The sequence below is a fragment of the Pogona vitticeps genome, chromosome 1 (assembly GCF_051106095.1).
Source record: "Pogona vitticeps strain Pit_001003342236 chromosome 1, PviZW2.1, whole genome shotgun sequence".
NCBI lineage: Eukaryota > Metazoa > Chordata > Lepidosauria > Squamata > Agamidae > Pogona > Pogona vitticeps.
In genome coordinates, this window is record NC_135783.1 from 108,398,149 (window position 1) to 108,420,956 (window position 22,808).

The following is a 22,808-nucleotide window of genomic DNA, read 5'->3' on the forward strand; positions in this document are numbered from 1 at the left end:
CTCCAGATCTTGGCTCGCCGCCTGTCGGGGCACTAGCACTGTGGCTGCAGCCGCCTCCTCAGGTTTGGCTGCCGGGGGTAGCGATCCAGTGACTTATGGCTCACGTGCCCACAAAGAGGGCTCTGTGTACCAGCTGTGGCACGTGTGCCATAGGTTCGCCATTGCTGCCCTAAATGGTTGCAATTTCAGTTTAAAATGCATCAGACCTCCAAGTTCTCATTATGGGATAGAAATTGCAGATTCAAATTCTATGTTATAAAACTTTGTGTTCATACAGTCTTTCGAAAAGTTTTGTAAATATCCTCCAATAATTCTTGGATGGGGCCTCACATTTGTGGGGTTCCATAAACTTCTACTCATTTTTATTTAATCTATTTTCCCAAGCACTCAGTCTATTTCATTTAGAAGATACTATAATATTTTTTTTGCTGTTCTCAGTCTGGCTTTGTGTGTTCAGAGATATACAGTGGTGCCTCGCTTGACGACGCTAATCCATTCCAGCGAAATCGCTGTAGAGTGAAATCGTCATGAAGCAAAAGTAAAAAGCCCATTAGAATGTATTAGAAACCAGTTAATGCATTCTAATGGGCGAAATACATCATCGTGAAGCGAAGATCCTCCATAGGGCAGCCATTTTCTGCTCCCTGTAGAGTGAAGAATCCATCTCTAACACAGTGGGGAGCCATTTTGCACAGTGGGTGGCCATTTTGGAAACCCGACAATCAGCTGTTTTGATTGTCGTTAAGCGAAAAATCAGTTCCCGAAGCAGGGGACCAATCATCGTAAAGCGGATTTTCCCCATAGACACATCATTTTGCAATCACAATAGTGATCACAAAAACTTCATCGTACAGCAGATTCGTCATATAACGAGGTAATCGTCAAGCGGGGCACCACTGTATACATGTTCACAGCAATACATGGATAAAGGGGAAAAAACAAAACAAAACAAACAAACAAACAAAAACCCAGACCTGATCAGCCCTATTTCCAACTTTGACTGAAGCTACTCCAGCCCTGGAACTCTTTCTTTCTCTTCTTAACCACATATACATAAGAACATAATAAGAGCCCTGCTGGATCAGGCCAAGGACCCATTTATTCCAGCTTCCTGTATCTCACAGTGCCCCACCAGATGCCTCGGGGAGCACAAAAGACAACTAGATACCTGTTTCCTGATACCCCTCCCCTGCCTCTGGCATTTGGAGGTACCTTCCTTATAAGCCTGGAGATTATACATCCCCATCATGACTTGTAGCCTGCAATGGACTTTTCCTCCAGGAATCTGTCCAATCCCCTTTTAAAGGCATCTAGACCAGATGCCATCACCACAACATGTGGCAAGGAGTTACAGGAGAAGCCCTATTAAAATCTTGAGGACTGCTTTCAGTAGCTTCTGCGAGTGGTGGCAATTCCGGCCACAGTAGCAAGCCTAACTATTGTTGTCATTAAGTCGTGTCCAACTCTTCATGACCCCATGGACCAGGCCCTCCTGTCTTCCACTGCCTCCCAGAGTTTGGTCAAATTCATGTTTGTAACTTTGATGACACTGTCCAACCATCTTGTCCTCTGTTATCCTCTTCTCCTCTTGCCTTCACACTTTCCCAACATCAGGGCCTTTTCCATGGAGTCTTCTCTTCTCATGAGATGACCAAAGTATTGGAGCCTCAGCTTCAGGTTCTGTCCTTCCAGTGAGCATTCAGGTTTGATTTCCTTCAGAACGATAGATTTGTTCTCCTTGCAGTCCAGGGGACTCTAAAGAGTCTCCTCCAGCTCAATTCAAAAGCATCAATTCTTCGGCGGTCAGCCTTCTTTATGCTCCAGCTCTCACTTCCATACATCGCTACTGGAAATACCGTAGCTTTGAGTATGTGGACCTTTGTTGACAAGGTGAGGTCTCTGCTTTTTAAGATGCTGTCAAGGTTTGTCATTGCTTTCCTACCAAGAAGCAAGCATATTTTAATTTCGTGGCTGCTGTCTCCATCTGCAGTGATCATGGAACCCAAGAAAGTAAAATCTGTCACTGCCTCCATATCTTCCCCTTCTATTTGCCAGGAGGTGATGGGACCAGTGGCCATGATCTAAGTTTTTTTGATGTTGAGCTTCAGACCGTTTTTGGTGCTCTCCTCTTTCACCTTAAGAGGTTCTTTAATTCCTCTTCACTTTCTGCCATCAGAGTGGTATCATCTGCATATCACAGGTTGTTGGTATTTCTTCTGGCAATCTTAATTCCAGTCCGGCCTTCCGCATGATGTATTCTGCATATAAGTTAAATAAGCAGGGAGACAATATACAGCCTTGTCGTACTCCTTTCCCAATTTTGAACCAATTTGTAGTTAATAAGCCTAGCTATTAGTCCTCTGCAGTTCTGTGAAACAAAGCCAATTCTGTCTTTCTGAAAATGGACACTTTTAGACTTTGAAAGTGTCCATGAACACAGAATTACTGGAGGTGGAATCCATCTGAGCAAGGAGAAGAAGCCAGGAAGAAATGCCGGAAGGAGGGACAGACTGTAGAACCAAAAGTGAAATGATAGTTGGAAAGTACCTAAGAAGTCTCATGATCATTAAAGTGTAGTGCCCGTTGCTCAATGTCCTGCATACCATTTCCCCTTGTTGGAAGGCTGAGTTGTGTAAAATATGCTTGTATGTCAAGGTGGAAGAGTTTATTTTGGGATGTAGGAATGATATGAGAAGTTATTTAAATCAGTATTTTTATCAATGGAATTTAAACCAAATCCATCCTGGTGTGGCCTGAACTTATCTTTCCATGTATTTCCTCAGTTTCATGGTGATTATTTGCAGCATGCAGACCTGCACAAATTTTTGGTCTTGTATGAGATATGCACACTAATAACCCTGCATAACACACTGGAATGATGTGCTTAGGAACATCAAGCTTTTATTATTATTTCAACTTATAAACCACCACATGGTATTAGAGCATTTTATTTATTTATTTATTTATTTATTTATTTATTTATTTATTTATTTATTTATTTATTTATTTATTTATTTATTTATTTATTTATTTATTTATTTATTTATTTATTTATTTATTTATATACCGCCCATATAGACATGGTCTACTCTGGGCAGCTCACAACATACAAATAGCAAACAATTTAAAATATACACAATTTACCGAGATAAAAACAGAAAAATATATAATCAAAGAACTTACAATTTTTAACAATCAATTTAAAGCAAAGCAAAGAGTCCCAAGATGGCATGAGTTAAAAGGAAAGAAATAAGAAATAAGCATCACTTAATTGACTGGAGGGAAGGCCTGCTTGAATAGCCATGTTTTCAGTTGGCTTTTGAAGATGCCCAGCGAGGGTGCCAGCCAAATTTCAGTAGGGAGGGTGTTCCACAGCCGGGGGGCCACCGCCGAGAAGGCCCGGTTTCTCGTTTTTTCCTTCCGGGCCTCCCTCGGCATCAGACCCCTCAGCCGTCCCTGCTGTCTATAGTGGGTGATTCGGGTAGATCTGGGTGGGAGAAGATGATCTGCCAGATAGTGAGGTCCCAAACCGTTTAGGGCTTTATATGTAATCATTAATACTTTAAAGTCAATGCGGAAACGGACGGGCAACCAGTGCAGAGCAGCCAGAGTGGGGGAGATATGTTGGTGTTTTCTCACCCCACTAAGAAGCCTGGCTGCCGCATTCTGGACCATCTGAAGTTTCTGCATCAGCCTCAAAGGTAGCCCCACGTAGAGTGTGTTACAATGGTCTAATCTTGAGATTACGAGCGTGTGGACTAGAGTAGCGAGAGCCCCCCCATCAAGATAGGGTGGTTTAGAACATAATGATGCAAGAAACACTTTGTCCCCCTCCCCCCAGTGAGTTGGATGCTCATTTTACTGTCCTTGAAAGGATGGAAGGCTGAATGAACCTTGAGTTGACTACCTGAACCCACTGGAATTGAACTCATTTCATGAGCAGAAGCCTGATTGCAGTTTATCCACTGGGCTCATTTATCAGAAATATTTAATATGGGAATCTTTCTCTTATTACGAATTGTACATATTTTTATCTAATGCGATCCCAGAATGCTTACATTTCATAACGGGAGATTTTAATGCTAAGGCAGGGAATGGAAATTTTGTTGGAAACTACCAAGTAGGAACACAAAATAAACATGATGAATGAATGGTACAATTATTTTAAAAGAAATATTTTGTTGCTACCAACAACAACTTTAAATCACCATAAAGGGGACTGTGAACGTGAAAATCCTTGTAAAATAGCACTAACAACAACATGCAAGAAACCAAATAGATCATGTCCTGGTGAATCAGAGGAACCAAAACAGAATTAAGTCAGTAATATTTATTCTAGAACTGATGCAAACTGAATTTTAAACAAAAAGAAATGGATGACAGGAGTCATATTAGAGCTAATGGAAGAAAGATGAAAATGGTGGGGGGAATCAAATACAGAGAATTAGGCGAGAACATTGGAAACAGAATTAGGAAACCAAAGACAAATAGTGTTCTGAACAATGCCCAGAAATAGAATAGCCAGGGAAAGCCTGTAACTCCCTTAATGTGCACAAAAGATGAAAGAGGTAGCAGGCATTTTAAAAAAACAACAACCTTGCTGAATAATAATTCTCTGATGCTTTCTGTCAAGGGTAAGGCAGAGTACATTAAAGAGTTATTTTAAATTGACAAACCAACAAAACGTATTATGCCAGAATGGGTAGAACAGGTCAAGATCTATAAATATGTAGGTGTGGTTTTTTAGACAAGTGGGCGGTGGAGAGAGAGCCCACATCGCCCATGTCACAAAAAGGCTCAAAGAACTATTGCTGCCATCTTGAGATTCCTCTTCCCAAATGGGGTCTCTTATGTACCCTCTGCACTAAAACATTTCCCAAAACAAGGTACTGGTCCCATTTCAATATGGTTCAAGCCTATGTATACATAAGGACTTCCATACCCTTGAGGTGGTACAGTTTAAATTTTTGAAAACTGTATTTGGTGTTGCACGCTGTATCCTTAATGCCCATCTCAGAATAGAAGCTGGAATGGCCCCGCTTGAAGCAAGTGCTTCACTTCAAATAATCTTTGGCTGAAGTTAAAACTTAATCCTATCAGTTTAGCATCTCTGATAATAATAGACAACCACCCCTCAGGCTGGAAAGTGGAGGGAAGATTGTTGCCTTATGGGTTATCCCCTCTGGCCCTGTTGCATTTGGAATTTGTGAAAGCTAAAGAGACTACAGTGGTGCCTCGCTTAACGATTTTAATTGGTGCAAAAAACCCCACATCGCTATGGGAAAACATCGCTAAGCGAAATGCGTTTTCCCATAGAGGTGCATTGAAAACCGGATAATTCGTTCCAATGGGAAAGGATTGCCATCCTTAAGCGAAAATCACCATAGGAAACATCGCTAAGCGAAACACAGTTCCCCAACTGAAATGCATTGAAACCTATTCAATGCATTTCAATGGGGGAAAAAAATTACAACACATTCAAAAAGAGTCAGAACAAAGTCAAATTAGTTTAACAAAGGGTTTATTAAGTGCACTTATGATTCCAAGCATTCTAAACCTTTTAAAAACATTTTAAACATTTAAAAGACAGCCAACACAAGGCTGTCAAAACCATCTTTAAGTGAAACAAGGGGACCCAAACTGTCATCGCTATGCGAAGCAAGGTCCAACCATCGCTATGCGAAAATCACCCATAGGAAACATCATTAAATGGAGCGCAAGATCGCTCCGGAAAACTAATCGTTACGCGATTACATCGTTAAACGAAGCAATCGCTAAGCGAGGCACCACTGTATTAGCAACCAGATCTGGGATATATTCTTCCAACAGAACAGACCTCAGGTCCCACATTATTCAGTGGCAGGGAATCACAGTAAAATCTTCATTTCAGCAAATTATCTTTATAATTTAGAACTTGTGAGACAATGGAGAACTTTTACCCTGTCCCGTTTCAATGCTCTGCCTGCAGCCTTTTCAGACAGAAAATACTCATGTATCCCTTACAACCAATATTTCTGCCCTTGCCAATCTGGCATGGTGGGAATGGCGGAATATGTCCTATTGTACTGCACATTTTATAAAGATTATACTTATTTCCCCAGTTTTAAAATATTAACTAGATAGGCCCAACAAATTATGTATCTCTTTTCTCCTCTCTGATTCGTCAAGTGAAATCACAGCCAAGGTTGTGCAGTGGCTTGTACAATAAGATAACAGATGACTAAATCATTGCTGTAATAAATTAAGAATTCACACTTAATTGTAATCTGAATTTCGGTCTTCTTTATATTGACTCTAAATATTATATGCTACATTGTTGTATTCAGTCTTGCATATCTAATATGGCTGACTAATGTTAACAATAATTCAGTTGAACTTACACCAGATGTCAATCTTCTTCTTGTTGTTGTTGGTGGTGGTTGTGATGGTGGCTGTATGCCAACAAGTCATCTCCAACTCATGGGGACTCTATGAATGAGCAGTCTCCAAAATGTCCTGCCCTCAACAGCCCTGATCAGCCCTTGCAAACTCATGCTTGTGGCTTCCTTTAGGGAGTTACCTGTATTTTTCTGTGTATAAGACACCCCCACATTTCTAACCCAAAATTAAGAAATCTAAGTGGGGCTTAGCAAGTGTAGGGGAAAAGGGATCAAAGCACTGTGGGATTGCTTTGATCCCTGCTTTCCTCTCCACTTGCTTTTTTCTCTCCTCAGCTTACTTCCGTGTATAAGATGACCCTCAACTTTAAGTCCAAATATTTTAGACAAAAGTATAGTCTTATACATGGAAAAATACGGTAATCAATCTCATATTTGGTCTTCCTTTTTTTCTCCTGCCTTCCACCTTTTCCAGCATTATTATCTTGTCCAGAGAATCTTGCCTCAGCTTCATTATTTTTGCCCTCAAAGATAGTTCAGACTTGATTTGATGTAGGACCCACTTGTCTTTCTGGCAGTCCAGAGTAACACAAAGCTCTCCTCCAGCACCACATTTCAAATGAACCCATTCCCCCCCCCCCGGTCACTTTCTTAGCTGTCCAGTTTTCACACCCATACATGAAGATCAGAAATACAAGAGTGCAGATGATCTTGGTCTTCGTCTCCAGTGACATCCTTAAATTTAATTATCTTTTCTAACTCCTTCATTGCTGCCCTTCCAAGTCTCAGTCCTCTTTTCATTTCTTGGCTGTAGTCTTCATTTGGATTGATAATGGAACCAAGGTAGTCATTTCACATTATTGCTAGTTTCTACTAGTAAGATGCTGTTAATGAAATGATGTCACCTGCATATCTTAAACTGTCTTAATTATTGTAGATTATAGCCACAAGCTATGTTTGTGTCCATATTTAAAGAACAATAGAAAAGATCACTGTCCTATTGTATTTGCTAAATAAATGGCCCTGACTTTAAGAACATTTTCTTCTCTGTAAGAGAGCAGAAGACAGTAACCTACAAAAAACAGGACTTCCTACATGCAATTCAAATTAGATATAGAAGCTCAAATCTCAGACATCAACATTTCACTTAAGAACTTAATGTTATTTTCAAACATATATTCAACACAAGGGCTGTGTTTCTTTGCTTATCTCTTTTTCTTCTGCCAAACACTTAGCTCACTCAAATGGCATAGGATGCGAGGGAGGAGAGAATAGTATGTTTAGTCCCAGTAAATACTGAAAAGATTGCCATCCGTTATAGAAATATTTTGTTTACTGAATACTAGAGGAATAATTTTTTTTAAAAAAAATAAATCCTTCTGTGACCCAGAGATAAACAGAACAAAGTCTGAATACTGAAGTAATCCTTTTGCATATTAAAAAAAATACCTTGAGGTGAGGCATTTTGCATTTTTAAATACATCCTGGTGGATTTTGCAATATTTCTTGGGCAATATTGTAGCTCATGAAGCATTACCTTAAATGGCAGCTCTGACTTGAACTGGCACACACAAAGGCTCCTGCTACATAGCTGAAAATGCCTCATTTCAAAGATGCAGAAAACAGAGGGGGTATGCGGCAATAAGAAGGCATTTTTTTATCAGACATTCTATTGTTTTGGGTGTCTGTGGGATCTTCCTGAAAATTCAGGGCCTGATCACACCAGCCAAATGAACCCCTGTTAGATAATTTCCTAAATTTCCGGTCATGTGACAAACAGCCATGATTGACTCATTTTCCCAGCCAAGGTTTATTTCCCCCCTGCTGAGAGGGTTGATTTATTTTGTACCAATGATGAATCACTTCATTCTTTACCATTTCAGGCTGTATGAACGTTGCTGTCGATTTATTTTCTTTGCAAAGGAAATGAATCAATACACAATTTAGAGCAGTGTAGCCTGCTATAAGGGTTCAAATACTAAGAAATGAATCAGTAATGTTAAAACAAATGGGAATATTCCTGCCAGTATATATAACACTTGACCATTATTCAGTACAACAAAGGTATGAAAAGTATGACTAGTTCTTTTGGCTGGTGTGATCAAACCATCACATGAAGAATGCAGAAATCATCAAATTAAAAACAGAAAGGGGAGGCGGGAGATTTATCAGGGAAGTAACTGTCAAGACTTCTTCCAATTTTGGAAATTGGGGTGGTTTATGACTGCATCCTTCTAACTGGACCAAAAGACTCATATCCCACGAGGATTCTTGCAAATAGAAACATACTTTATAGCCCATAATTAGAACTGAAAGGCCGGAGAGAGTGCTGCTGTCTTTTGAATCTGAGTCATCAGACTTCACAAGAATTCCAGGGCATAAGAGAAGCTCCTGCTGTGACACTCGACAAAATCAGTCGGTAAGGCTTTTCCTCTTCAAATCATGGGCTGTAACATTTGATTTTGCCCTCAAAGAAAGACTAACTGCTAAACTCAGCCATGAATCAAGGAGGCAACAGGACAAATCACTAGTACCCAACTAATAGAGAGCAGCCTTTTAAAAGATTGGCATTGATTGTAGAGTTCTAAAATAGCCTAGTTAATGTAAGTTAGGGCTTGGTTCCACTGACAATAAGAACCGCTGTTGAATCGAGCTCTGCTTCAAGAATCGGGAGGTCATGTGAGTGTCATCAGGTTTTGTATCGCTGTTTGCATTTCCTTTGGGTTTGAGAGAAAGGAACTGGTTTGTGTCTTCCCCTTCCTCTCAGATTCTGTGCATCCATCCATCCATTCATCTTTCTTGGCTGCTGCCACCTCTCCCACCACCTCTGCTGTTTACACAAAGGTGCAATTTGCAGCAAACGGGGGTGGGGTGGGGTGGGTGGATTTACATATGAGAAAACATTTGAAATAAGTTGGGTTTCACATGCCTGCTAAAATAAACCATGCTCTGCGGAAGAAAATTTTACAGCGCTTACCGACCAGAAAACACAGTTCCCTGGCAAAATAATCCATGATTCCATTTGTAATACAGAAAGACCTCATTTTAATTTTTTTTTTTAAAAAAAAAGCAGAAGCTGATTCAGCAGCAGTTCTTATTGTCAGTGAGACCCAAGCCCTCAGGCTGAGACACATGCAAGATTACAAAAAAGACATCTTCACATCTGGCATAGCATAATGGCATGGAAATGGGTAGAGTACAGTGGGGTCTAGGAGAATCTAAGCCTTGACTAAAGGTAAAAAGTTACTCTTTTTGGACTCCAATTCCCAGAGGGGCTGGGAAATTTCAGCTGTAGTCCTAAAGCCATTACTTTTCCATGCCCTGACTTAACCAGGCAACACCATCCACCCTGTTGATTTCAATTGCCCCAAATCGGCTGGAGGGCTGCACTTTGTCTCCTACTCATTCAAGCACATGCAACTTTGGAAAAGAGCCATTGGATGTATGGGTTTCCTAATTTTGCCAGCAACTGAGAGGGAAGAGAAGAGAAAAGACCTGCTTTTTAGGTTACTGATTCTTGTATTAGATGCCAAGTTCTGAGCAGCAAGTCTATGGATACCCAAACCAAACACAAAATAGGTGAAATAACTGTTGTGTGAGATAAAGAACTGCATAGGCTGAATATCTTGACTCCCCCCCCCTTTCTTTTTTTTCCCTTGAACACTGACTTTGGCTCCTTTTCTGCCTCACAATTTTAATGGCTTACCTCCATGATTTAATGGCTAGTAATTTTCCATATATTAATTTAATGCATCACCATACTCATCAGCTGAAACTCTCCTTAAGCAATTCATTCAAATTGGCTCAGAAGCAAGCAAAGCAATTTAACATGAAGGTCAGACATTAAGGGGTTCAAATAAGTCAGTGGTTTAATATTCCCTTTTAAAAAGGGTCGGGATTCCAGAGAATCATTCTAACATTGCTCAGTTATGGAAGACTTCATTTTGTCTTTAGATCTGTTCTTCTTCTCCAATAGTGTGAATATAAGAAAAAAGAAACCCAGTAATATTACATACAATAAAACTAACAGCATATACCTGTATTGTCTCTGATGGCATGTGGTGTATAAAATTGATTCGAAAAGAATGCTGACTTTTAAAATTAGACTTATATTTTCCACCCACCTCCCAAAATGATAGGTTTCACTAACATCTTCCCTTGTAGTAAGCAGCTGTTTTGATGTACATTACTTATAAGGTAAGGTAAAGATAAAGGTTCCCCTTAACATTTTTAGTCCAGTCGTGTCCGACTCTAGGGGGCGGTGCTCATCCCGCTTTCAAGGCGTAGAGCCAGCGTTTGTCCAAAGACAGTTTCCATTGTCACGTGACTAGGGAACGCCTTTTTATCTTCCCACCGAGGTGGTACCTATTTATCTACTCACATTTGCATGCTTTCAAACTGCTAGGTTGGCGAGGAGCTGGATTCGATCTTATGACTGCTGGTCTTCTGACCCTGTAGCACAGATGCTGAAATCTCGGTACTTGGCAACTTAGTATTTGGATATTTGTTGCATATTTTTAAATAATCTTATTTTACCTTGATGCATTTTACATTACGTCGTTGTATGTTACATTTATTAATTTTTTTTGTTTAAAACAAACCCTAATTCATAGGATTACCATAAATTGGAAGTGACTTGAAGACACAGAAGAACAGGATGCTAATACAGTTACTGCAGGAAACGTTTTGATCATAACGTGAGTTGTTGATAGCTTTCAATATGTAACACATTTTTAATAAAAAGATCAAAGGAAACACATAATGTAGGTATGATAAAAGAAAGAAAATATGTGGAAAGAGAGGGCAAATTCTGGGAAGTATTACATAGCAAAGGTAATGTACTAGATTGGACCAGAGGTAACAAAACTGGAAAATATCTGCCATTGAGCATTGAAAATACTTACTGAAAGAAAATGATGGAAGGAAATTTGAAAATTTGAACAGACCCAGATTCTCTTTGTGAACTACCTGGGAGATGGAGCCCTTGAAAGAAATATAACCACTAGGCTACTTTCTGTTTGCTTTGTCAGAGCACAGGCATCTGTTACCAGACAATGGTCACCAATGGTACAGTTGAGCCAAAACACAATATTTGGTCCTTCCCCTCCTCTCTGAGACCGCCACCATCCTTGAGCTAATAAATTGTGTGAGGGGCTGAACACAAAGCAGACTGTTGGAAAGAAGAGGTTTGTTTTAACGGAGCCGGCAATATTGTATGTGGGAAGACATCTGTGAGATGCCTCAGAAGGTCTTTCAGCCTCTGAACGTCTCACAGATGTTCACAAATAGAGAAAATTGTTACTTTGGCAAAGGCAGCTCGTGAGCCAAAAAAATGAAAGGCGCTGGCGTTTAAAAAAGAGCTTGCAGGCTGTGAAATTAACAACCGATCTGACCTAAATTTGTAATGACAATCAACTGGATTGTTTTCACTAATTATAGTTATCAACAACTGGAATCAATGAGAAGTGAATGAGGGCATAGAAATCACAATGGATAAACAACTAATGTGGGCATATTGTTCCCTGCTCCCAAAAACATTAACTCACCAACTTGCATGATTTAGTCTATTTTTTTTAAACTCACCACATGTAACTGAGCATTCTCCAAATTCAACTTCCTTCGGTTGTGTCAGATTTCCATCTGGAAACGATATAGAATTACCAGAAGTTGATTACAAAATGTGAAGTTACTTAATTATAAGGAAACATATTTCAGACAATCTTCCCTAGTGCTTTTCAAATTGAAAATGAAATTTCTCTACTCAGTGGAGTAATTTAAAACAAATTTGAATTTTCTGAAATAATACACTTACTAAAGCAAATGCCACGCCATAGCATACATCACTATATGATACCATATTGTGTAAGATTTATTGTTTAATATACTTCATTAGGTAATTCTGAGATAATATCAAAAACGCAATATTGTCCTTATTCCACACAGATATATTTATTTTAAAATTAGCATCTTGTAATAAAAACACATTAAAGGGGAAAAAAGCAAAGTGTGCTACTTACATTCCACCACTCCTTACTGCTTAAAGCTCTCTCTGGGCACTTTACAATTTAATCATGCAGGCTTACACTTTGCTCCCTCAGTGAGTTGGGTACCCAGTTTACTGACATTGGAAGGATAGAAAGTTAAATCAACTTCAAACCAACTACTTGAGTCCATCTGGATTAAACTCAGGTTGCGAGCAGAGTCTTGACGGCAGTATTGCAGTTTAACCACTGAGCCATGAGGATCCTCATTAATTGATGTTACTGTATACTTATTTCTATCTAACACAGGGGTCCCCAACCCCCAGTCTGCAACCTGGTGCTGGTCTGTGGCCTTGGCAGGATCGGGCTGCAGAGACAGACCTCCTGCCCCCCCCGGCATGCACTCCCCCCATGCACACCCACCCGCACACACGGCCCATCCACCTGCATGTACGGGTGCCCCACCCACCAGCGAGTGCACAAGAGCACACCCCGCCCACCCGCAAACACACCCCACCCACCCATGAAAACGCAGAGTTGAGGAATTCACACAGAGATTCTCTATCACTTTGAGTTCTGTATATCGTCTTCTTATATTAAAGACAGAATAGGAATGAGTTCTATTATTTACCATCTATGTAATATTTCAATGCATTTTAAACAAAAACCTGTAAGATGCTTTTAGATTCAAGGAATGTCAGATGAAATCGTTCAGAATCATGCAGTAAAAGACCCCACCCCCACAATCCATCCCACACTTCTAGCATTTAGGACATTCCTAAATTTTGCCATGTTTTAACCAAACCAAAAAAGCAAAGCAAAACAATACAAGAACAAGAAAGAGGACCAGCAAAGCTAGCACACTTCTAAATACCACTATCTTCAGGGGTAATTTTTTTTCATTCTTGGCATGCAGAATGGTCTTTATACATTTTTACTCAGAAGGAGTAAACTCCCAGAGAGGTATGTGCTGGATTCAATTAGCACTGTACAAACAAAAACATTGCACCAGAATGGAAACTTCTACAGGGTTTATAATATGATTTTTTAAAAATAGATTTCCTAAAGAGAAGCCGTTTTCTTAAAGAAAAGGGAGGTGGCTTTTTAAAAGAAAGCTTGGATACATATCCTGGTAAGAACTCTGCAACACAGTGATTTTTGACAGAAGGGAGTTGGATAGGTCAATAAGATAGGCACCTTCGTTTCACGTAAATGTTTCCAGGTTTGATCCCTGGGAACCTGAGTCAAAAGATTTAAGAGACAGGTGACTGGAGAGTATGATAGTTAGAAGGCCAAGATGACACTGAGAAGTCCCTAGTGTAAATTGCTTTCAGCCATGAAATGTACCAGTGACCCTGGGTCAATATATCACAGCCTGTCCTATCACACAGAGATGTTGTGAGGACAAACTGAGGGCAAACCATCTCCGTGGTGCAGAATTCCTTGGAGGAGGGACAGACTACAAATGTCATGAAACAGCTAAATATTCTGCCAGTATGAGGATACCATATAGAGCACAATGGACCAATGCAGTTTAAAGCCAGCTCTTGTAGGTCTGCTGGACACTCAATGGAAAAAATTCCCAATAGATTAGATGTCTCAGACCATGAATTCTAAGAAATAAATGGATCAAAAGTTCTTGTGAACTCAAAAGATTGAGATAACTGTCCATTCCATGACTGGTGTACCTCACTTTCTTTGAGCCAGGATCTGCTGGCAGAGGGGAGGTGGTTCTTCATGGTTTTGCATGGGATGCAGTTGGCACATCCATTCAGTCTGGAGACAAACGTTTTTTCCTCAAAAAGGTTCATCAAAGTGTGGCCCACCCTAGAGGCAGAGTACTCAACGGGGCAGAGAATAATATATTGGGACTAGAGATGGGGACAAATAAAAAACAGATCGCGATATTCATCTAAAATCACTAATTCATTAAATATTCATCCCTTCATATTCGTGGGTTCCAGAGACCCCCGCAAATATGAAGGGATGAATATTTCCCCATTTTTATTTGTTCCCCATATAAAGGGGGGAAAGCCATCCTATGGCTGATCGGTGGACAGTAGGCAGCCACCCACCCCCACAGCCACCCACCTCCGCAGCCTACCCCTCTCCCTACCTTAGCCCCACCCCACCCCCACCGACACCCCCATACCATAATGGTCACCTTAAGGCAAGCTAAGAGAATCCAGGCTGCCCTTTGCAGAGTTGACAGCTGCGGCTTCCCTACCCTAAATGAAGCCACAGCCACCATCTTTGCAAAGGGCAGCCAGTTTCCCTTTCTACAGGCTGTGGCTGCAGAGGCCTGATGGAGACTTCGGCAGCGGTGGCAACAATTATAGTAAGGGGGTGTCAGCAGGGATGGTGGGGTGGGGTGGGGTGGAAGGGGCAGCAGCGGTGGGGCTGTGAGGGGTGGTAGCGAGGGATGGTGGTGGCAGCAGGGGGCCAGGGGTGGTATGTGTTTGTTTTTAGTAACCCCCCACAAATCAATGAATAAATTCATTATTTGTCAGTTCATGGGGGCAACTTCATGCTTCGTGAGTTCTCAACTATTGACAACACACGAAGGAGGACGACTCGCCAAAATGGTGAGTCAACCCCATCTCTAATTGGGACCAAGGAAAGCCAATTCAGTTTCCAGCTTAGCTGTGTAGTTTAGAGATTGCCCATTAAGAAACCACTTTCTCTCAGCCAATCTGCCTGCAAAGATTGAAACTCTTCTTTTGGGCCTATAGCTCCTAGAACCAAAAAAGAGGGTCCTTCCTAAGGTCTGCCTGCTTCATGTGGACGTTGTCAGGATACAAGAATATACAATGCACTGAGTTCCTTGATGAAAAGTTGGGTGGGGTGTACACGTAATAAGCACAATATACTCTTGCTTAATAAAAACTCAACCTTTTTTTAAACAAAAAGATCATGCATGCCCACAAGTTCAAATGTGAACAAACAAAACGGTCAGAAGTTTAGGATTCTGCCCCAGTCACAAATATGTTCACGTCATCCGTGCTTAATTTTGAAGTGTCTCTCTGGAATTAACAAATGCAAGAACTTAAAAGGTAATTCAGTTGATTTCCTGCCTTTCTCACCTGCAATGTCAACAACCCCCACCCCACCACATAATGTGGAGATCCTCTTAGCATTATCTTCTCTGTTTTCAAGAGGTTCTCTTTTGGTTTCATAATAAGTCATTGCACAAATGTGTCACCTTCTTCCCACTGATTGCATATCAAATTTAGGGCAGGCAGTTGAAAGAAGACACATTACATCCTGAAGAGGGATGATTAAGTGTTATTCAAAGAATCACAACTCTTACTCAGTCTTGTAAATATCTGGCCTAACACATGCGACATCTACTTTTCATCTAGGAGAACTGTTCTGGCCAAGCTGAACAGCCTCCAGCTCCTTCAAAGGAATCAGAAGATAAGGTCAGTATGAGTGAGAATTCCTGGAACATATCACCAGCCTCTGGTGGTGGAGTTGAGAGGGAGGCAGAGTCATTTGGACGGTGACAGAACATGACCAAAGGGGCACGCTTTGAGTCAAAGCTTGTCAGAAGAAGCAGCTTCTGCAAACAAGCATATATAAAGACTGGTGCCCCTTTTAAAGCTCATTTGCCACCATTAAGCAACGGCAGCTGTAATTTTAAGGATGCCAAAGATTCTGCAGTCCTTCTTTTCTGTGCTCCTTCACCCCCGCCCCCCACACACACACCCAGCAGGTTCAAAAGGCCACGTCCTTCATTCAAGCTACTCCCACTTTGCCTCTAGTCCCTCACCCGATTCCACTACTATGGGCTCTGATATAGCTGCTTCTAGAGCTAAACTGATGTTAGCAGAGCTCACAGGCTTCTCCGCCCGAAGATTCAGGATCAAGCCCAGCAAGAGGGCAAGGTTCTGGGCACCTCTGCTCTCACGCAATCGCATCTTTTCTTCATCCCTCACTGCAGCCCTTTCCCAGGCTGAGTCAGCATGGAGGTGCTCCAGGTGGGAGCCGCTGTCATGGCAACCATGGAAGCATCACAATGAGGCCAGCCCAGGATTCTAAGGCAGGGGGCCAGTGTGAACAAAACTCCACTTTCTTGGGAATGTCGACTCTTGTCTATCCAGAGGCCCTCCCCAACTTGTTGCAAAGCTAGGGGGCGATCAAGTACTTCCAGAAGCTCATGGGCTTCAGCAATCTACCTCTCCATTCATCCAATTGATCCCTCACAGTGTGCAGTATTGCTTGTCCTGTAGTGTCTGATATTATTCTCTATATGAAAATAGAGCCCATCACGCTGCGCAATCCACAAAGGACCCCTTGGGGTCAGTCTAGAGTTCTTCACAAATTAAGAAATTATCCAGGGCCACATATGGATGTCTAATTTTTTAACTGATCCCTTCTTTTTCAGATGCTCAAGAATCTCTTAACTTGTCTCCCCTGCCCTGTATACACACTCCATGATCAGAAAACTAGGAGTATGTGTGAGTACCATCTGATCAAATTTTACCCAAATGTTCAGTATATAGATGGGAATGGCCTGGCATGAGTTGGTTTGGAGATGGCTTGAACCAATTTGTGCAGATATTTATATGTTTTCAGACTGGGGAAGTGGGGTGGGGGGGGGAGAGAAATGGAATGGGGAAAATGAGATGGGGAGCACTATACAGCACCATCAGTCCTGGGAATAAGGTGGAACTTCAGTGTGTAGGCAAACCCCCTAAGCATCAGAGAAAGACTTCAGTGATTCATAGGAGTAAGTGAAAACTGACCTGATGTCAAGTGTGGATTTCTTGAATTGCTCTGTAGCAAAAATACACAAATATCTCTGCTCTGCCTCTTTGGGACACTTTTGTCTGATGCTGTTGCATAGAAAACCCTGTGCCTATCCCAGAATATATCTTAAGGTTTTAATTCTCAGGAAGTAGCCATGTTAATCTGTTCTGGGAAAAACAATAATGAGCTTTATCGCACCTTAAAGACTAGTGAGTTTCATTTTGGATAATATTTCAGGGAGTTTAGCGCTCTTGCACCTGAAAATATTGCAAGCCACATAAAGCTTAAGCCAAATTAAAGAGTGGTTGGTTTCAAGGTGCAACAAAATTTGTCATTGTCAAGGTTCTAATGGATTGTTTTCACTTCCCAGTATAAGTGGAGTTCTTCTTCCTCATCATCCTGCTTCCCAACTCAACTGGAATGAGATCTGTTTTACGGTGTCTCTGAAGGCTTAGCAAAAGCATGTCTTTTCCACGGAACAACCATGTTTTGACTGAGCTCTGCAAGTCTGAGACAAAAGCAACCATCTTGTGCCACCTTAAAAACCAACATTTATTAAGATGGGGTGAAAGCAGACATAGACTCAAGTTTGCAAATGTGTGTGTCATAATAAATCAGTCTTCAAGGCAGAAAAAACCACTGGTTCTGCTGCAACAGATCAACACAGCTAGTGTACTGTGTCCCTGTGGAAGCCTTTAGAATAAGTGCCATGTGTCCACTAACTCTAATTTTTGGGTAAGGGCGCAGAAGTGTTGGATCCTCTCCACCACTCATAGATACTTCTGCTTACCTATATTTTATTGTTTACCCATCTTTTTGGCCCTGTTGTGCTGGTAGTGGGTCTACAACCCTCAACAGATTCTTCCTGCATGGTGAAGAGTTAAAACTATAGGAACTGTAATTAAAAAAACATAATTTGGAGGACCAGAGATTCTTCACCCTGATTTGTTCTTTGTTTGTTTGCTGTTTTTTGACTTTCATGACTTATGGAATTACAGTGCAAGCCAAAACATGTCTGCTTAGAAACAGGGTCCATTAAGCTAAGTGGAACCCAAGGCTCTTCAAGTTGGAGCAAACTGTAAAAGTACCGGGTTCTGCACTGTTGGTTTCTCCTGCCATCCAAACAATGCAAGCCTTGATCCAATGTGTGAAGTGCCTTTTCCCCTACTTTGCCATGCTTTTTTTGTCTCTGCTGAGGGGGTGGTTTATTTTTCCCCAGAGTTGGTTCTGGAGAGAGAGAGGTTTGGTGCTATGACACTTTCAGTGACAATTTGTTTATACATCAGATACTCAGAGTCAGAAGATGTGGTGTCCACCCAGGACATGAATATTAATGTGCTATCTGCATGGACCAATGAGAGTGTTGGAGAGGTGGAGTCATGAGATATAAGAGTCTCTGCAGGAGGAAGAGGGGGGAGATAGAGAGTTGGAGAGATTAGATTGAGAGTTTTAGATTTGAGGATTGGTGGTTTTGGAGTTTGGAGTAGAGAGAGAGGTTGGCGGTTGGATGAAGTGGATGAGAGTGGATGAAGTAGGATGTTCTGTTAAGAGTTAATGACATTGATTGTGATTTCATCATCTGTAATAATAAACAACTTCTATTTGGTTATTCTGAAAATGACACATTGCCTGTACCTCTGTGATTAATAATAAACAATGTTGATGTAAGCAACTGGTGGCAGTGACACGACATGTAGCTTGTGCCCTGTGATTGGTAAAACAACCAACGGACAAGTGGGAATGTGACAGAAGCTTTTTGGTAAGCATATATACATATATATGTATATACACACCCATACACAACTCAGCTATGAGCAGCAATTTGCTGCTCCATCTTAATTGATTTTCCTCACTCAAGCATAAAATAATCACAGAATTTTGACATGTATACAAGTCTCTCCCAAATATATGTATCTCACTCTCCTTCCCAATGAACCTTATCAGCTACCAGCTGGGCAGCACTATAAGCCCTTATTCTCAAGTCAGTGTATCTGATAAGCAGATATTCATGTGGCACCAGTGTTCAGTCTTTATTATTCTAGCTTTGTTGGCTTCCACTCGCTGCATCTATCAACAGGACTGCTCAACTACAGCAGTCACGAGGCTTCTTTCAATTGTACATCTTGTGGCTGTTAGTTTATGGTAACACATTCATAGTCTTTGGTCGCTGTTGTTAGAGTAACTTTGTTCACATTAGCACAGATTCCCCCCACCCACCCTCACCCAATTGTAATGCAGCTCACTACATGGTAAAATATAAACGAGCAGCCATACACAACCACAATTTATAGTCACGTTACTTTAAACATGTTTCTCACTCAAGTGTATGTGGTTGGTCTCTCCCTCTCATACCAGAATGTATAGGACAAGAGACTGTTGTGATTGGCGATCAAGATTTATGCCAATCTTAGTAGAGTTTTCAAGATTTGTGAGATGTTCAAGGAGTGGTTTACCTTTGTCACCGTCCCACTGAATTTCCATGGCCCAGCAGGGATTTGAAACCAGGTCTAACCCTCTGTTCATAGTTAGGATAAAATGTTTGTTTGTTTGTTTGACTTTTATAATGCCCATCTGGCTGCCAAGGTCACTCTGGGCAGTTTACAATACACAACATAAAAGACAGCAGTTTAAGAACAATAACCAAAATAGCTATAGCAAATAAAAATTAAACAACAAAGTGCACATGCAAAAGCAACATAGAATTAACAGAAAATAATTACAAGTAATTTAAAAGCAAGATGGCAGAATTGACAATATGAATGCTGAGACAATCCCTGTGGTATGATGTTGTAAGATCTGGGAAGGCCTGTTTAAAAAGCCAGGTTTTCAATGACTGTTTAAAAATTCCCCATGAAGGGGCCAGGCAGGATTTCAGGCAGGAGATTATTCCAAAGATGAAGAGCGACTGCTGAGAAGGCCCTGTTTTTGGTCTTCTCCTTGTGAACCTCTCTTGGGGTCAATGTTCTCAACTCCCCAGCCTGGGAAGATCATACAGGAAAGGCAGATCTCATTGGAAGGAGGCATTCTGCCAGGTATCAAGGTCCCAAACCATTTAGGGCTTTGTATGTCAACATCATCACCTTGGCATGGAAATGAACAGATAACCAGTGCAGGATGGCCAGAGTAAGGAAGATATGATGGTACAGTATTTCTTCATTCAGTAATCTGGCAGCCGTGTTCTGGACCTGCTGAAATTTCCATATCAGCCTCATAGGCAGCCCCATGTAGAGAGCATTACAGTAGTCTCATCTCGAGACTACCAATGCATGGACCAAAGTGGTGAGGGACCTAGCGTCAAGGTAGGGATGCAGCTGAGCAATCTGCCTCAGCTGGGAAAAGGCCGAGCAGATCACAGACACTATATGGGACTCCACTGACAGCACTGGGTCCAGAAGTACATCTAGACTGTGAACCTTATTCTTAGTGAGGAGAGTAGCCCCTCCCAAAAGAAAGGGAGGCACCCAATCTGCAGAAACTAGGGGCAGCCACTTGTAGGACTTCCACCTTGTCCAGGGTCAGCCTCAGTCTATTATCCCTCATTCACCCTATCACAGGGTCTAGGCAGCGCTCAAGGGACAGGACGGCATCCTCTGCAGAGGAGTGGAAGGAGAGAAGGGCTGGGCGTCATTTGCTTATTGGTGACACAAAACTCGAAAAACACTGTGTACATTCATTCATTCATTCGTTCGTTCGTTCGTTCGTTCGTTCGTTCGTTCGTTCGTTCGTTCGTTCGTTCGTTCGTTCGTTCGTTCGTTCGTTCGTTCGTTCGTTTGTTTGTTTGTTTGTTTGTTTGTTTGTTTGTTCGTTCGTTCGTTCGTTCGTTCATTGTATGATTTTCTTTCTCTCAAGGATAAGTGGGTCACAATTCAATATAACAAATAGAGTGATGCATTGGGACTTTCAACAGTTCATGAGAGGGGCAGTCTTTATGTTCATTAAGTTGTATAGAGGGTGCCTCCAAAAGAACTACCTGCCCCATGAATCTCTGTGAATCCCAGATGGGGCAGTTTCCTCGCTTTCCGAAGCAGAAGCTGCCAGGAAGAGCATAGAAGTGGGAAAAGGTGCCTGAAGCCTCATTGTTTGAGGGCTTCCACTAGCAGGATTCTACATGGGGATTCTTGGCAAATTTTGGGAGTGGAACTCCTAAAAAACCAGAAATCCATCTTTATAGTCCAGGTTGGTAAAATTAGAAATTTAATTCAACCATTGAACAATGCAGTAAGACAGCCCTATCACTAATTCCCTTCAGAATTCTGAGTTTAATTTTAAGATTTTTATGCTGATACTCTTAACCATTGACAAGAAACAATCCTCAGCTATCAAAAAATCTATTATGTCTTTCAGTAGCCAGCACCATTGCAGTCTTCTGGGATACTGAAATGTGAACCAACAGCTCCACAAATATATATTCGTATATAAAACAGGACATGACAGAAAGCTGGATTTGAGGCAAGACAATTCTCTCCAGTGGAAGACTGGTAGTATTGCAGACCTCTTTATAGACGGCAAAGCTAATTTCTCTAACTTAATTTCCTGCCAGTAATTTCTCCCACACAAAGTCAACCAAAGCTCCCTATCCCACTGATATAAACAAAAACCTCTGGAAAGAGAAACATCTTTTTTCTGCAGGAAGTGAAGAAGGTAATGAATGTGGCACCTTAAAAAGAAAATCTGAGATGTACTCAAATAGCTAGCTGGAAATATGTCTTAATTGAAAAATCTGAATAACTCGAAAGACTAAGATCATTTTGGTATTTTTGAGGCGATTGCTAGGATTTCTTGACTCACAGGAGAATAATAATAGCTTTGTGAAATAAAAAAAACCTTTAGTTCTCTAATCTCAGATATGAACTTAACTGTCAAAAGAAGACACTGTTATTAATGTTCGACTTCCCACTTCCATGAAGGAGATAAGCCTGCTGTAGATCAGAGGTGAACAGAAGGTAGGTCTGGACCTACTGGTAGACCTCTGGGTGATCTGAAGAATATTTTAAAAGGTATTTAACTCCCAAGTACTTAGCAAAAGCAAGAACTGAACTCTACTCCACCCTCCCAACTGGCTCCTTGGATGTCTACAGTTCAAATCCTTTGTGGTGGAACAGGCTGTATGATATCCTTTGTCTACATTCCAGAGGAAGAGTGCTGTCATTCATGTTATTAATAATAGCTTTCCATTTGCACATGTGAGAATAGTTTTTAAATTATGCAGAAACATAAAGAGAAACACCATGTTTACAGCATTTTTTAACTGTGATATTACGAGCTGTCAAGTTGGAACCAACGTCTAGCAACCCTAATAGGGCTTTCAAGGTAATTGAGATATTTAAGGACTGGGGTTTCAAATTCAAGTCTCCTGAGTCCTAGCTCATAACTCTATCTAATATACTAAAGGATATCTGATCCTTTAAAATCCTTCCATCTTGAGCAAGAAGTCCAGTTTATGATTAAAGTACAGGACTAGACCAATCCCAGTTTCAAACACTGTATATTTATTAAAGAATCAAGGAATAGGAAGTTCAGAGATCATCAGCAGTGTTTTAAAATTTAAAAAAACACTAAACATAAAGTTACCAAACCAAATCTTTTCTCATCAGAGGCCTAAAATTCATACGAGGGTAGCAAATATAAGTGACGAAAGCAGTCTGCAGATCAAAGAAAGGGAGGAGGCCCACCTCTGCTTCATGTTTAGTTTTGTCTT

The 22,808-nt window shown here is 41.0% G+C and overlaps 1 long non-coding RNA gene across 2 annotated transcripts; it reads left to right on the forward strand.

The window, feature by feature from the left end:
- Positions 1–2,898: 2,898 nt before the first annotated feature.
- LOC110074779 (uncharacterized) lies at positions 2,899–19,756 on the forward strand. Of its 2 annotated transcripts, none has more exons than XR_013538812.1 (3): positions 2,899–11,074; positions 16,746–16,818; positions 17,481–19,756. It is a non-coding gene; the product is annotated as an uncharacterized LOC110074779 (long non-coding RNA). The 2 variants fall into 2 exon arrangements; XR_012086878.2 differs by lacking the exon at positions 2,899–11,074 and adding an exon at positions 15,546–15,780.
- The last annotated feature ends 3,052 nt before the right edge of the window (positions 19,757–22,808 follow it).